The sequence below is a fragment of the Convolutriloba macropyga genome, chromosome 10, assembly GCF_964194025.1.
Source record: "Convolutriloba macropyga chromosome 10, txConMacr16.3, whole genome shotgun sequence".
Classification (NCBI taxonomy): Eukaryota; Metazoa; Xenacoelomorpha; order Acoela; family Convolutidae; genus Convolutriloba; species Convolutriloba macropyga.
Genome location: NC_134477.1, coordinates 50,619,004 through 50,635,462, shown reverse-complemented (window position 1 = coordinate 50,635,462; position 16,459 = coordinate 50,619,004). Strand labels below are relative to the sequence as shown.

The window sequence follows — 16,459 nt, the reverse complement described above, 5'->3', positions numbered from 1 at the left end:
CAATGCTTAAAACGGGAAAAACGCTAAATGTGTAAAAATTGGCCTATTTTATGAAGTATTCAGAAACAAAACGAATGAAAACAGACAATCGAAGAAACCGTGCAACGTATAAATATAGTGAAGAAGAAGAAGAAGTAGAAAGAGACATAATCTCCTACTAAAGTAGACGCGCAACAGATTTATTCGGAAACATTTTACAAAAAGGTTGATGACAGATATTGAAGACAGAAAACACCAAAAACTGGTTAAATGTTTGTACAACAATGACAGTAATAATAAAATTTTTTCAAGTAAATCAGCATATCTGTACAAACCAGGCCGCACAGAACCTCCAGTTACTTTATAGGTCATCAAAGGGTCAGATGGTCGTCGTCAAGTGATGCAAGTAGCAGTACTAAGAGACTTTAAAAGACAGAATGTCAGATGCTTTAGATGCAAAGGATTTGAAATGATCAGCTTAATATGTTAACGAAACTATTAGTTGGTTATTGCTAAAGTAATTGTCTCTAGAAAAACTATACTGATGTCATTTCAATTCTTTTTTTAAATCAATATTTGTAGATCTGAAAAGAAATTGGGGTTAAATTATTATATAAAGTTCAACAATTTCCCTATTCTTACTCCTAGTCGGTTATGGCTAAATTGAATAACCGCGTTTGTATTTTATAACTGACGGGATGATGTTCCTTTTTGTTAAACTGACTCTAGTTCTTTCTTTGCAATAAGAAATTTCAGACTATTTATTTCGAATTACGATCTAAGTATCTCTGTTAATTTTTTAAACAGTTCCAAAATTTGCAAATATTTGATCGAACGCAATTTATACTTTTTTCAATTTTGGAAGTTGTTGAATCCGTTTTTCCTTTTTTGAAGATGATTCAGGCAATTTGTTTTAGTTTTTATTCTAGAAGTTAAAATGTTGTCTTGCTACTGGTTCCATTGACTAAAACATAATAATTTAATATGGGTTGTACGCAAACTTTATATGTTACAAGAAGCTGTGCATTTGATAAAATTGATCTCAATTTACAAAACAGACCAGAACGTTTAGATAGTTTTGCAGATATTTTGTCAAAATAGTCGTCGTCTACAGATTCGATTGCCTTCTCAAATTTTTCTTTACTTGAATGCGCATTTTGCTTCAAAACAGCGTCATCAGCAAACAATTTTGCAGTTGAGTCACCCACCGCAGAATGCCAGAATATCATTTGTATAAACACGAAAGAGCAGTAGTCCTAGCACCGAGCCCTGCGGCACTCCGTATTCTATTGGTAAGAAGTTCGAACTAATTTCAACCGATTTGACGCTTTGCTGTCTGTCACTCAGGTAGGATTTCAGTAATTTTTGTACAAGACCTCTCATTACTTTGTTTTCTAACTTTTCCAGGAGCAAATTTTATTTAGTTGTATCTAATGCCTTCTTCAAATCTATGAAGACAGCCTTCACTTCTTTAAATTCTTTTTCCCGGTCTTCTCTGACTCCCTGGAGGAAAAAAACTAATGCATCAGTAGTCCCTCTTTCTTTGTCGAAAACCAAATTGATTTTTATTAAGCAAATCATATATCTAGAGGAATGTGGTCATTCGATCACGGAGTAATTTCTCTAGGATTTTTCCAATCGTTGGTAATAAGCTAATTGGCCTGTAGATCTCTGCTTCTTAAGCATTTCTGCACTTATGTATTGAAATTACTACTAATTTTTCAAACATTTTGCATTGTGGGAAGGTTTCTTTTTCGAAACAGTTACTGACTAAAAACGTCAATGTAGGAACTAGAGCATATTCGTTTTATTAAGTATAAAGTTATTTAGTCTGTCATAATCAATGCTATATTTGTTTTCCAATTTTTTAATAACTAGTGATATTCCAGTGTCATTTGTCGAGGTCAAAAAAATGCTGTTTAGAGTTCTTTTTTTCTTCCATTTTTTTCCAAGATCAATCATCTTATTCGATAAACTTTTTCCGATACTTGTGAAGTAATTATTAAAATTTTCTATCTGTTTCTCTGACAACTCTTCTTGTTCTTTTTGTGTATTTCCACTCAATGTTTTCATTGTATTAAAAAAGTTAATGGAATTGATTCTTGCGTTTTTGTGCAAAATTTTATGATAAAAGATTCTTTTTTTCACTTATTTTTTTGCAGCTTATATCTGATTTTATTGAACCTTTCATTGTTTTTACTAATTTTGTGTCTCAAAAAAGTTCAAATTTTTGTAGACCGATCGGATGTTTTGCAAGATTATTTTGTTTGCACACAATATGAAATTTTTTTCCTTGAGCACATTAGCAATTTTTTTTAATTTTGTATCAGGGTTTCAAATGCATTTTGGTCGAATCTAATGGAATATAAAAGTTAAAGACCTGGACAAAAGATGGTGTGAAAAAGAAGAAAAAAGAAAAAAAATCAATATGAATGAATGAATGTGAATGATCGCGGATATCGCAGGCTTTCACGTTAGAAAAACTGAACAACGGAAACTTTTTCTAATCATAAAACTTTAATTTCAGAGTTGCGGACATGGCAGACTTTGATTTTTTAATTCTAGAAAATTCTTTTGAAAAAACTAAAAAAATAAAAAATTCTATTAAAAATTCTTTTAAAAATGCCAATCATCTAGGGTATCAGCTTCTGTGGATATTGTTAGACATATGTTGCCATTAAAAAAACATTTTAAAATTGCCATCTACTTTTGCTATTTGCTGCGCATACTATAAGCAGGAAGAAGTTTGATTTCTCTCGGTAAAGCGAGATGTATTTACCTAAAATGCTCTCTTTTCTCGTCTTTCCATTCAGCTGCGGATTTTGTCTAAAATGAAAGAAAACATATGCCTTAAACTTACTACAATCAAAACATACTGCGAATATTGCCAGCAAATTGAATGAATAAGGAACATTCTAGTTGATACTCTCATTATTTTAGTATTACTACTTTTTGGGGTTATAATGAAATTTACTGCAAAAATTATTAAATAATCAGAACAAAAGATTTCAGTTTCCACTGAACCAAGAAAATTTGTCTTGACCCTTTTCAGTTGAAAGCTCTTCCGTTTCTTTCGTAAATTTTTGCTTGTTGCGTCCGTTCTCCCGTATAACTGGATTTTGGATGTCATTCAGTTCGTCCACGTGATCTACTGCTCTAAATGATGTTTCGTTTTGCAGATTCTTAACCATAACTGACATTGTACAACTTTCTGTTGAAGTAATCATTCCCATTTTCTTCGCCTCACTGATTATTTCTGCTTCAAGGATGTGTTATTGTTCAAGAATCTCAATTTGTACCCATCATTAATTGTCTCGAATTGTATATTTGGCTGTTTAAAATTGCACTCGGACGCCTAAAAACGCTGAATCCTTACCATTATATGTGTCAAGGTTGCAGGACATTACAGGTGCATGAGAGGGCTTTACAGCTGAGCAAACATTCTCGACTGTTTTTCGAAAGATAGACAACAAAATAAATCCAAAAACCACCGGCCTGGCAAGATGATACGGTTGTCGTCAACAGAAAAATTCAAGAACAACATTACGAGAAGTTGGTAAACATTCAGACGACAATCGAAAAACCGGATCAAGCATCAGCCGAAAAACAAACAGAAATCATTACAATCAATGAAACTGATAACAAACAAAACAACAAAAGCTTGTAGCAGTAAATTAACAAGATGGAAAAAGAGAGCATCGAACTAAAGAATTGAAACCAAATATTGCAGGTAACAATTAGTGGGGATCACAGACCTTCTTTTGCAAAACCGGCCAGGAAGCCGGAAAAAGATCAGTACCTGGAATCATTTATCGTCAATTTCATTGTTTAGGACAAAAAAGAAAAAAAGAAAAAATGCCGATTTGTATGAATCCATTACAACGCACGAAATAGGGAAAATGACATCTTACAAGTCAGAAATAGCATTCCTAGCTTTAAAACAATATAAACAATTTCAAAAATTTCAGAGCCTCAAAAAGACCCAGAAAGCAAAAAAGGAAGAAAACCAAGAAAACGAAAAGTCTTCCAGAATAAGAAACTGAAAGAAGAAAAACTGAAAGCAAAAAAAAACAGAATGAAAAAAAAACGATAGAAGACAAAAAAGAAGGGAAAAATATTCTCGAGTTTAGCCAATTTCGGAGACTTAATCGCCAGCAAACCAACAAAACCTAGGCAGACTGCCCGACCCCCCCCCCATTCCCACTCATTGGACTCATTCCCACCAGGTCAAATACAGTAATGAATAAGGGCATTTCACAGGTCACTAATTTCATATTATTTTCCTTAAACTCAGCTTTTCTAATCAGAAGTTTAATTGTTGCGAGATGTTCAAATGTAGAGCGATTGTCAGCTCTCGGGCCCTAAATATTCTGTGAATTGATAATTCGCTTTTGCAACTCTATTTTGACCAATCAAGGACTCATATTTCATATCATACCACGTGAGGTTAGTGCTAAAATTAATGTTTCAAAATACCGAAACATTATTTCTCGAGTCAGACTTTTATTTGAAGCAGTTTAACACACAAAAAAAATTTGAATTGAAATATTGCAAATACTGGAAAAACGAAACATTTCAACGAAAAATTTTATAACTCTAGAGTTAGATTCGCTAATTGTTTAATTAGCGAGTCTAACTCTAGAGTTATAAAATTGACTATATGTGTTCAGATTAAACAAGGTAAAAATCAGTGCAAAATTTTTTCTGTAATACTTTACCTTTAAAAAGCGCAGTTTTGAGACAATTGGCTGAAAGATCGGGCCTGAGGTAATGAGAAGATCATTGAAAACCAACTGGCATTAGACGGCACCTCAATAGTTGCAGCATCATCACACACTAGAGCACACTTTGTTATTCATTAATTTAGCAACCAAGGTTAATTAATTGAACATTTTTTTTGCCATTCCAATTAATGAAAAATTTGTGATGCTTCAACAGGGCGCATTGGCTTAATATCTTGAAACTGCTTGAAAAAATCTTTTTACTAGTCGTTTCAAAGCCCGTACCGAACGCCAAGTCAATATCAGTACTGGGCAAGTCTAATTCCAAGTCCAGGTATCAGTACTGATTCAGAGCTATGATCATAACACATTTAAGACATGCCAGACTGGCAAGTCTTAGTCCGCTGGGTGCCGAACAACGGGACCTCGGGCTATCATGGGGACCCTCACAGTAGCACCCCTTTTGACAATATTGTCTCGGTTCAAGTTCAACATTTGGTTTATCTGAAAAGTACATAAATTTGGTGAATTCGGCTATGTTAGGGGCTGAAACGGCTATACAAATGGCTGAAAATGGCCCAAAACACGTAAAAAAAACCTCAATTAGTGCTGAAATACCCTCAATAGACCCCCGGGTTGCTAATATACAATTTGGTATGCCCATGTCAAGTTGGTTTTGACTTGGGAATCAACTTGCAACTGTTACCCAAGTCTTGGCCTTTTTTAAGACTTGCCCAGCACTGGAAAACGAAACAAGACTTGGATTAAGACTTGCCTAGTACTGATTTAGACTTGTAGTTCGGTACGGGAGCCTACTGATGACCTGTCACATCTTAGTGATGTGTTTGTGTTTAGTTAATAAAACTGTTTTAAGATTCCGAAACTCATTATGTTCTAAGCAAAAAAATTTTTTTGAGATACATATCTTTGCGTTCGATAATGGAACGATGCGAGCAACGTTATACATTTTCCGCGAAAAAATTTTTTGGTTATTTAAGTGTACAAAGGCACTGGAAACAAAACGCCTTGAGCAAGGCCAAACTACCAGCTTCACTGTTAATCAAAATAAGAGCAAGAAAAATTTTTCCAAAGGAAACAAATAGAGTTTCAGACTTCTCTCAAAAATCTGTTTTGAAAAAAACTTTTACATCAAAAAGGGCGATCGTCAACTGTTGAATAGTATTCTGAAAGAGTCAACGGATACATGACCGCACATATAAAAACTTTTGGAAACATTTTATTTTTTTGCGTTTCGAATTTCTGGCTAGTAAATGGAGCAAATTTTAATGCTATTTTTCAATAATTAAGCTTCAAAGATGATCTGTGAACTCTGTGGCCATATCCAATGGCCAATTTTTGATATTTCATCTCAAAACAAAAATAATTTAAGGCTCATAAAAAGCTTTCAAAAGTTCAGTTTTTTTGAAAGTTTTACTTCGGAAACAGTGCAAATCAATTTTCTGCTATGAGTATAAAAATTCTACATTTAAATGGGAAGATAAAGTATTCTCACTGCTATGTATTTGAAAAAATTTTCAAAAAGTGAAACTGTTGATATAAACTGCAAAACTTTACGATTGTGAAATATTTTTGTTACGCAATTTAAAACAATACAATTATTATAATTACACAGACACAGCTGGCAATTTGTTCTGTTAAAGGATAAGATAAAAATGTAAGCGCCAATTTTTGGTCTTCGAGATGCGTTAAAATCTTGAGAGACTGACCAGTCAAATATTTAGCGGAAAACTCATAAATGCGGAAAATGCGATATTTTTACCGTCAATTGGTTTCCTTTCCAGTAGTACGACTCTTGAAATATGTCATATTAGCTTTAGGATTAATTGCTTTTGCCTAAGATTAATTATTATTAAAAAAAATTCTTATAAAAATGTCACAAAAATAAAAATTGATTTCTCGACCTCAATAATTCCAATAGATTAACAAACTACTTCTCTCAATTGAGCAAACCAAACTAATTTGCGGAGGTTTAATTTCATGTTTTTTTCCTAGACAAGTAAGGTGACAAGAATGAGAGAGACAAAATAACTCTCCGTTTTTGTAAAGAATATAATTTGCATGGGTTTTGGCGAGAGACAGCAGTAATGCAGCAAACATACTGGACTCTTACAACTGTTATATTTATTCCTCTGCATTATAATATGATTTAAGTTGAAACTCACACAAACACACTTTTGATCCTCAAGCTCTGGAAATTAAAAAATCCTTAACAATTTTTGTGTGCCGACAAAAATTTTCGTGTTGGCAATAAAGGCTCTGCTTCACTTCATTATGAGGCGTTTGAAATTTAAAAATAAAAAAAAATTGCCAGAGACAAACCAGTTTTGGCTGATTAGAAAACTATTGAACCAATTGAAAATCTGCGATTGAAAAAATACGTTTGAGAGGTGTCATTATACAGCTAATCTACTGACCTGGACTTATGGGACCTAATGTCCTCAGTTGAATTTGTTTTTAGTAAACTTAAGTAAACTAAAGTGAGGTAAATCACAAATGAGTAGCACATTTTCTTAAACTTTCAAATCAAAGGAGTGTAATCAAAACAACGTTTTAGGAAAAAAATAATAAAGGGCCAAAAATTTCTTTAGCTTTATAACAAAATGCGTTTGTACTATCATCGGCTGCGGAAAACATACATACAATTCAAAACTTTGACAATACGAGTTGTCAAAAATAAAACCTGTCTAAAGAACTGAATTTGGGTGGGGTATGAGCGAATCAGAGGAACACACATGCTAAAGTTAATATTGTTTATATCAATGTTTAGTACAGAAAGAACTATAGTAGTGAATTGTTTACAAAATCCAATTTTCGCTGCATATGCTGACACAAAAATAAAAAAATTAACCGTTGGAGTGGATAAGGCGTTTTGATCTGAGTTTGTGTTGAGTCAATAGCTTTTTTTGATTGCTTTTAAATATGAGCTATTTTCTTTATTCATTTTTAGGTATATACACACACACGCACTTACGCACACTCACACACACACACATATATATATATATATATATATATATATATATATAATTATATATATATATATATATATATATATATAAAAATATTATATATATATATATACATATCTTTATTTGTATTTATACATTTATATATATATATATATATATATATATATGTGTGTGTGTGTGTGTGTATAAGAGTATAAATTTTATAAATATATATATATATATATATATATATATATATATGCATATATATATTTATATATATATATATATATATATGTATATATATATATATATATATATATATATATATGCATATATATATATATAAATATATATATATATATTTATATATATATATGATTATATATATATATATATATATATATATATATGTGTGTGTGTGTGTATAAGAGTATAAATTTTATAAATATATATATATATATATATATATATATGCATATATATATTTATATATATATATATATATATATATATATATGTATATATATATATATATATATATATATATATGCATATATATATATATATATATATATATATATATATATATTTATATATATATGATTATATATATATATATATATATATATATATATATATATTTATAGCAGCAAATGAAGCAACGCTACTGTTTTCAATTGATAGATAGTTGTGTAAACACTTTGAATTGACATTGTACTTATAAGAACAAGGCGGCTTTTTTGAGACGATGCGTTGCACCGAATGTTCCCTCAAACGCATCAGGTTTGCTTTAAAAAATTAATCGAAGAGGAGAAGTTTTTTTGACTATCAGTTATGCAACCCTATTGAAATGGAGGCATTTTCTGTGGAGTTGCCTTCATCGCAAATTTTTCAACATAGAAACTGAAAAAAGTCAAAACACTATTTTTGAGAAAATGGCGAGAGATATTAAACCAGATGTATTGTTGATCAATTTTTAAAAGAATACTGCTTCTCTGAAATTTGAAATTCAACAGAAGCAATCAGTCACGCAAAAATCTTTAACAAAAGCAGACATTAATTTGCAAAAGAAATTGCAGCAATCAGTTTACACGCTAGAAACAGCAAATTATCGGACTGTTTTCCCATTTGTATTTTTTATTTAAATATGTCAAATTGACTGAATTGTTACAAATAATTTAGACTCAATATCCAGCTGAAAATTTTTCACAAAAAAATTAGTGAAGATCAGGAAATCATCAGAAAGTGGAGTGGTTGACTATGTCAAATTCTGTTTTTTTGTCAGGAACTTTGCTTCAAGGCATCTTTAATTCGTTTGTCCTGAATTTGTACAACTTTTAAACTCTTCATTAATTTGAAGACAAACAAAAAATCTTTTAAAGTTTTATATCACAAACCGAAGTAAAATGTATGAATTGAAAGATTTTGAAATTTTTCTTACTGGAATGTAAGCGTCTTGTCTAAACTAGTTACCTTACGTTTACAGATTCAATTCATTATAAGTCAACCAAGCTTAAATTGAGAAGAAAGTTGCCAACGAAGTTATTACTCTTTTTTGTGCTGTTGACTTCTTCTTATATTATACTGGTTTCCAATTCCCAATATCTGTTCAATTTAGCTTGTCATTTTCATATGTACTCTTTAATTGACTGAGTAGTTTAACAATTACTTGGGAGAAAAAGTTAAAAAATTTAGAGAATAAAAATTACCTGAAAACTGTTTTTGGTGTTTAAGGAGAAGACAGATAAACAACGCCGTTTAATTTTTTTTCAAAAACGAAAAAATATTTCAATAGAGCAACTATCAAAGTCAAATCAAGTCTAATGTCGATGAGGTTGAAACAGAAACAACTTCTTTCGTTTTTTCTTGATGTTGTGGCATTTGCTGTTTTTATGTTTTAGAAAAAAATTGTTGTTATGACCATTAGAGAATCAAAATCAAAATAAAACATGCACCCTCTCAACACTCCTGCAATTTTTCATTTCTTCCTAACTTTCTTGCAAACAAGTCTCATTTTGCAATCTCCAACAAAAATTTTCCATTGTTTTAGGGAATTCAATGCTGCTTTCTGACAAAAATTTATGGAAAGCATCACTTCCATTTATCTAAAATTGAACAACAAAAATTCGATTTTCTAATTGTCCAAAAATTTGTTCTGAAATGACTTTCTTAAAATAAGAAGCAGTTAAAGAGGTGATCTCTTCCTTTTGTTTGCATTTTCAGTGGACTGAAAAACATATTCAACCAAGCTAATGGAAAGTGTCAATTCTACGGGAGGTGAAACATAAAGACCAATCAACAGCATATAAAAGTTATGGAAAAAATAAGGTTTTCTTTTTTGTTGCCAAATAAGGTTCATTGTTGTTATCGTATCAAACATCTTGTATTCGATCAATTCTTCGAAAAATCTATCAAAAAATTAAAAATCTATCAAAGTGGATTTGAACTTCAGTGGTTATGCCCACAGAATTTTACAAAATTCAGTTTTTTGCTGAAGAAATTATCTTTCCTTTTTTGTAGTTAAAAAGTTATGTTAAAATTGCGACAACTTATCCATAGGATCAAATAATTTTTAATAAAGGTTATATTTATACGCAGAATATATTGTTGAATTTGTCAGAGAAACCAGCAAAGAGATGAGCGTAACCATTCAAAATTGTGTGCTCATTCCTTCATTCAATTGAAAAATTATACTCCATAGATTTCTCAGCATCACAGTTGCTAACTTGAATACGTTTCCAGCAAATTAAACTAGAGAAAAAAGAAACGGTAGCGTTCTAGATCTAAATCTATTGAATTGGACAAATGAAAACCTAAAAGGGTGTGAGGATGATGAAAGAATCTGCAAATTGTAAAAAAGAACTGTTGTCTTCGTTTTCAATTTTTTGAACACTTATTTTTTGTAACGGAGTTTTTTTGTTCTGTTTTCAAACAAATTTGAATATTCGGATATAAATAGAGTTATAAAAATTTTCTTGCTTAACAGCAATTTTTCTAGCAATTATATCCAAATAAAATATGCTCAATACTATAACTCTCTATATTCTCTCAACACTATAACTCGGCAATTTTTCCTTTCCTGTTTTCCTTACAAAGAAGTCCACTTTACAATCCTTTTCCCGTATTCAAAACTTCTCATAGATTTTCAAATTTTTAACTGCGCTGAGTTTATCTTTTGATAAATTTTTTTAATAACGTAGAAGAAATTCTTTGAGCAATCCTTATTTTGATATATTTTCAAATAATCAAAATTTATTTGAAATAAAAAAACTTCCCTAAAAAGAGCTGAATATTCAACGCAAATATTAATTTTGTTAATAGATAACTATTGCTATCAGAAAAAACGATTACAAGAAAAAGTTTATCGTTGCCTGATTGCATTTTCCGTGGATAATAAATGACCGAAAAGAAAGAGTTACGCATAAATTTATGAAATAGGCTTTGAGAACAACGTTTTCAATTATCAAAAAACGGAGCTGTTCCCTTTTTCTTCAAAAAAGTTTTTCAGTAATTTTTTAATAGTTGACAACAAATATACCTGTGTTATGATTTTTGTCTGTTTATAATATATTGTCTTTAGTTGTAAATTTTTCTGCACGTCCGATAATGTTTTTTTTTAATTTGAGCGGTTTCTGTTAATTTTAAGCGTAAGAATAATCAATTTTAGTAAATTTTGACAAAATCCGATAATGATTATCGCACCTGACATCAACGCCAACCTGACATCAACGCCGGCAAAACAACAAACAATGACACAAGCTGCACATTCTGCTCATCCAGCTGACTGTAAACTATCCTGCTAGATCTCCCAAGATTCTTTTCGCATTTTTCCTAATTTTGCCCCCCCCTTCCCCGACCCCCACCACGTTATTATAGTCTCCCACATTATGTGGTTTGTTATCCATGATGAGGGAGGAATCTCACCTCTGAGCTGGGGGTATAATGGCACTTTATTTGAAATACTACTGACACCGTACAAGACCTAGCCAAAGATAATTTTCTTGCAAGGTCTTACAGGATGACGGTTACTTTATACCAGTACTAATAAACGGCTCACTTCACTTTTTTCCTTGCGGACCCCATCCGCGACTACCCATGACATTTAGTAATACAATAGATGTGCGCTATTCCTTTTATAGCATGTAGTATGCAAAAAAATCGGAAAAAGTCAAATTTGAAAATCGCCAATGAATTAAGATGGTAAATTTAACTTACCACTCACAATAAACAAAACAAGCACCAAATTGTAGTAAGTCATTTTGTCCCGTTACAGTAAACAGTCTGTTTGTCTAACAGGTTAAAATAGGTTTCAGTTTTGAATTAGCTTATGTACACAACAATTATCAAAATATGTTTAAAACTCTGACTTGAGATCAAAGACAAACATTTCAGTTCTCTCCGCATAACATGAAAAGGTCTTTTAGAATGCCAAAGAACCTTGCAATTCTAAAACGTGATCAAATTAAAAATTTACAAATGTTCGTGTTTTTATTGCATTTTATATATTTTTTTTATTCATGCTTACTCATTCTCTCTACTGACGAACCGCAATTGCGAATAGGAACACCAATAACCTTTACACCTGATAACCAAAAACAATGTTTAAGTATAATGCAGCTATAATAGGAATAATCAAGAGTGCAAAGCTGAACCTTTTTAACGATTTATTCAAAAGAGAATTTATCCTGTTCTTTTTTCACTCAGTTTTTTGACATTTAATCAAAACCATTCAATTTTTTGCTGCACAACTTCTCTTTATAAGCGGGCTGAAAAGATTGAATACGGATTGAGAATAGCCTGGATAAAAAAGTTATTGAAAAAGTTGAAAAATCGGTACAGGTAGATAAGAAGCAGCAAGGCAAATTTCCGTATGATTAATTTATAAGAAAAAGTGAAATATAAGCTCAATAATACCCATCTGAGAAGATGATGAGGCTATTAAAGCGGTATTGGACTAAATTATTTTTTAAAACTCTTAGAAGGTTGAGAGAGAACAACCAAATGTAAATAGTGCATAAGATAAGCTTGGCATAGCTGGACAAGAAGCGCCACCTGTTCAACGTATATTTGGCTAGAGAAATGAAGCCTTGAGGAACAAAAAACGTGATAACGGTTTATAAGAGGTGCCCAAGATTGAGAGCTTAAGACCAGTTGATGTCAATGGGTAGCACATTAGGCTTGGAAGTAAGAGATGCTGGTTCGAATCAAGTACTGGTCCATTTTCACAGTTGTTGCGCCTGAATAGATCCCCTAACAAAAACTGACAATTAGAACCTTATGTTAAATTACTGGCAAACCCGGTTTTGGAAAAAAACCCACCCACAATTAGATAGGAAAAAACACCAGGGAAAGAAACCCCCAAGGAAAAAACCCCAGAGAAATAAACCCCCACTTGACTGTCAAAGAGATGTAATTTCAGTCAAATAAAATTAATTGAATTATTAAATGAATTACATTTATACTTATACAGACTGTAACACAATTATACAGATAAAAAGCGAAAGATTGAAAACATTTCGCAAAATGACATGTTTGAAGCAATCGCTCGCAAATATTCTAATGGTTGATATTCGTGTGCAGCACAAATAATTCGTTTTATTCTGCCATGATTCTCATTTTCTTTCACTTCCTGCTTCCCCATTTTTGTTGAGCCACGGTAAACTCTTGAAGCGCTTGTTGTCTGTGTATCGCCTCCAAAAATTTCCAAATATCGGGTTTGTTCATTTGCAGCATCGATTTAAAACCTCTATGAAAACCTTCTTTAGCATTGTTGGTCCTCGGTAGGTGCTCAATCGTTCAATGATACACATTCCTCAGTGTGAGATGAAATCGTGGTTCCCGCCTACTCCCATTCCTGTTTAGCCGACCGAGATAGACTTCCTCAAAATAGTCAACAAAATCCCGAGCTTCAAATTCTGAATCTGGCTGCGATAATTGGAGCATTTTGAACCAAGATTCAGTATGTTCGGGGGGGGGGGGGGGGGGCAAAAGCGCAAGTGCTGCAAACATACGGATACTTAAACCAATGAGTATTCTTATTTGTCTGGGAACATTGAGCTCTAACAGAATGAATCAGAGTTTAGAGTTCATCTTCAATCAGTGGAAGCAAATGTTAGGAGTTGGTTCTTATTCAGCAGCTACACCAAATGCAATCTATCTTGTAATGAGACAAGCCAGCAGAAAACCAAACCAATTGGAGATTGCAGCGACTGCCGCTGCACAAGATAGCCCTAGTCGAGAACGGATGGTTAAAAAATACTTCGAATCCAAGAGAAATCTCTCGATCACACTGTCTGCCTCCATACCGACACTTCGTTGAGTCTCTCGACATAGTCAAAAACATACACGCTTTAGGAGAACAGGAGGAGACCCACATGCTTCAATGATACCATTTGAGAGCATTTGAAGTCACCAATCATACTCTTTGATAACCAGTTTTTAATCTTACCTGACCAAAATTAGGAGAATAGAAACATACATTTCATGTGTGGCAAAACGAAATGGACTGATGAAAATTGACTTCATTAAACTGTCGATCTGCTGTTTCATAAACAGATTTATGGTAACCAAGTTAATTGTTAATTTAAATTTTAATTACAAAATCCACTTTGTTTGACAAAATCAAAAACACTGATTGTTGTCTAATAAAAAAACACTGATTGTTGTCGATCTGCTGTTTCATAAACAGATTTATGGTAACCCAGTTAATTGTTAATTCAAATTTTAATTATAAAATCCACTTTGTTTGACAAAAGCAAAAACACTCCGATTTTTCAATACTCAGCTTCAACCATAGAAAGAACTTCACATTATGAGCCAGGATCCCAAGCAAGAGATTTTTTTTACTATTGCGCTAAGGTTTGGGTTTGTGAGACAGAGACACTTTAGTGTTATTTACCAATTTGTATCTTTTCCTTTGACGCCACATGTCTGGTTGTAGAGACTTTTTAAAAGAATTAAGACAGCTATCTTTTGCCGCACTAACGTGTTAAATGGTTCACCTTGTTTGGTTCGCTATTCTGTGACAGTCAAGATATTATTAACGTAAACATTGTGTGCTCTGGATTCGATGTGTCAGGAGGATGCTCAGAGAAAACATTTTTCAGTTTTATTTTGCCAAAACTTTGTTAAAGGGTCAAAACAGGCGCAATGCTTTGAAAATCAATCAGATCTGGATTCACCAATTTGAAACGAATATTGATTCTAATCACCATTTCTTGACGATTCAATTATATAAATTCTCTGAACAAAATCAATTTGCCTTTGTCTTTCTAATCTGGTAAGCTAAACTTTCTTTCTAATTATCACTAAGTTTAAGACTATAGTTTCATCAATATTCTAACACCCCCACTCAGATTTGAGCTGATTGCGTAAAGTCTGTTCCCATTAAAACAGTTCTGAATGTTTCCACCTTCGAAACGGGTAAAGTTTTCGTGAAGACGTCGGCTGCCATTTTGTCAGTAGGAACGTAATGAATTGAATTAGTCCCATCTTCCGTCTTGTCCCGAATGAAGCGAAATTTTGTCTCAATGTGTTTGCTCCTCTTGTGTATGACTGGGTTTTGGCACAATTTAATACAACTCTGGTTGTCCTCTCCAATTGCTATTGGATGTTTATGATGGATGCCAAAATCCTCCAGAAGTTGTTTCAGATACAAGGTTTCTTGAACTGCTGCTGCCAAGCCCTGATATTCTGCTTCTAATGAAGAAAGAGCAACTGTGGCCTGCTTCTTGACACCCCAGCTGAGTGCTGCGCCACGCCCGTTGAGCTTGAAGTAGTAGACCGTCGTTGATTTTCTGTCGTTCACGTCACCGGACCAGCTTGCATCACTTTCCCTCACTAAATCATAACTAGCTTCTTTTGTGTAAAAAAGTTTTAAACCTTTTGAACCTTGACGATATCGCAGAAGTATTTTTCCGCACATCCAGTGTCTTTCTAATTCTCACTAAGTTTAAGACTATAGTTTGATCGATATTCTAACATTTTTATATACACAAAAGAATAAATATGCATAGAAATCCGTTTGCAAATATCAACAGTTTGGACTATTCTCATAGCCACATAGTATAATGTGCAAGTTGTCACTGTTTCACTCAGAGCATGCTAAGAAGATGGCAATTAGACAAAACTTGAAAAGATCCAACTGGTAAAAAACTCCGAAACAGTCTCTCAAATTACTAATTGCCGATTTAAACGCCATATTACAGATTATCAATGAAAATTATTTTAGCTGTTTAGAATTTTCTTTTTTTTTAATTAGGATTCAAGTCGTTAATAGAAAAATTCGCCTCATAAATTTATTAGATAATTGAACAACTTTTCCATGGAAAATAGTTACATAAAGCCTGGTCAAAGTCAACTTTATTTCAACCGAATCATATCATTAAAAAATGGTAAATTGATTTCCTTCAAAGTGCCCAAAAATGCACAAGCAATTAAAGTTATATCTGAAGGCCAAATTAAAAGTTTTCACAAGTGCATTTTTTAAAACAATGTTTTATCACAATATTTTATCATTTTATGTTTTATAGAAATTAGTAGAGTCGTTTCGTAGTCGCCATATCACACAATATAGGGCCTATGCATTTGAAAAAAAAACGCATTTTATAAACCTACAATTTTTAAAGGAATGTAAAATTAGACAAAGCAAGATAATGGGAAAGAACGGATATTTCAGTTCTTAATTTCATAGGAATGAGTTTGTACTTTGGAAAATATATTTCAATAAGCTTATTTCCGCCCAAGTCAAACCTGTGTAGCTCTCTCTTTCTCTCTCTCTCTCTCTCT

The 16,459-nt window shown here is 32.4% G+C and overlaps 1 protein-coding gene across 2 annotated transcripts in view; it reads left to right on the top strand.

Annotated features, from left to right (window-relative positions):
* LOC142348656 (large ribosomal subunit protein mL54-like) overlaps positions 1-16,459 on the top strand; it is a 285,508-nt gene that overhangs the window by 22,665 nt on the left and 246,384 nt on the right. The gene's annotated exons all lie outside the window — the stretch shown is intronic.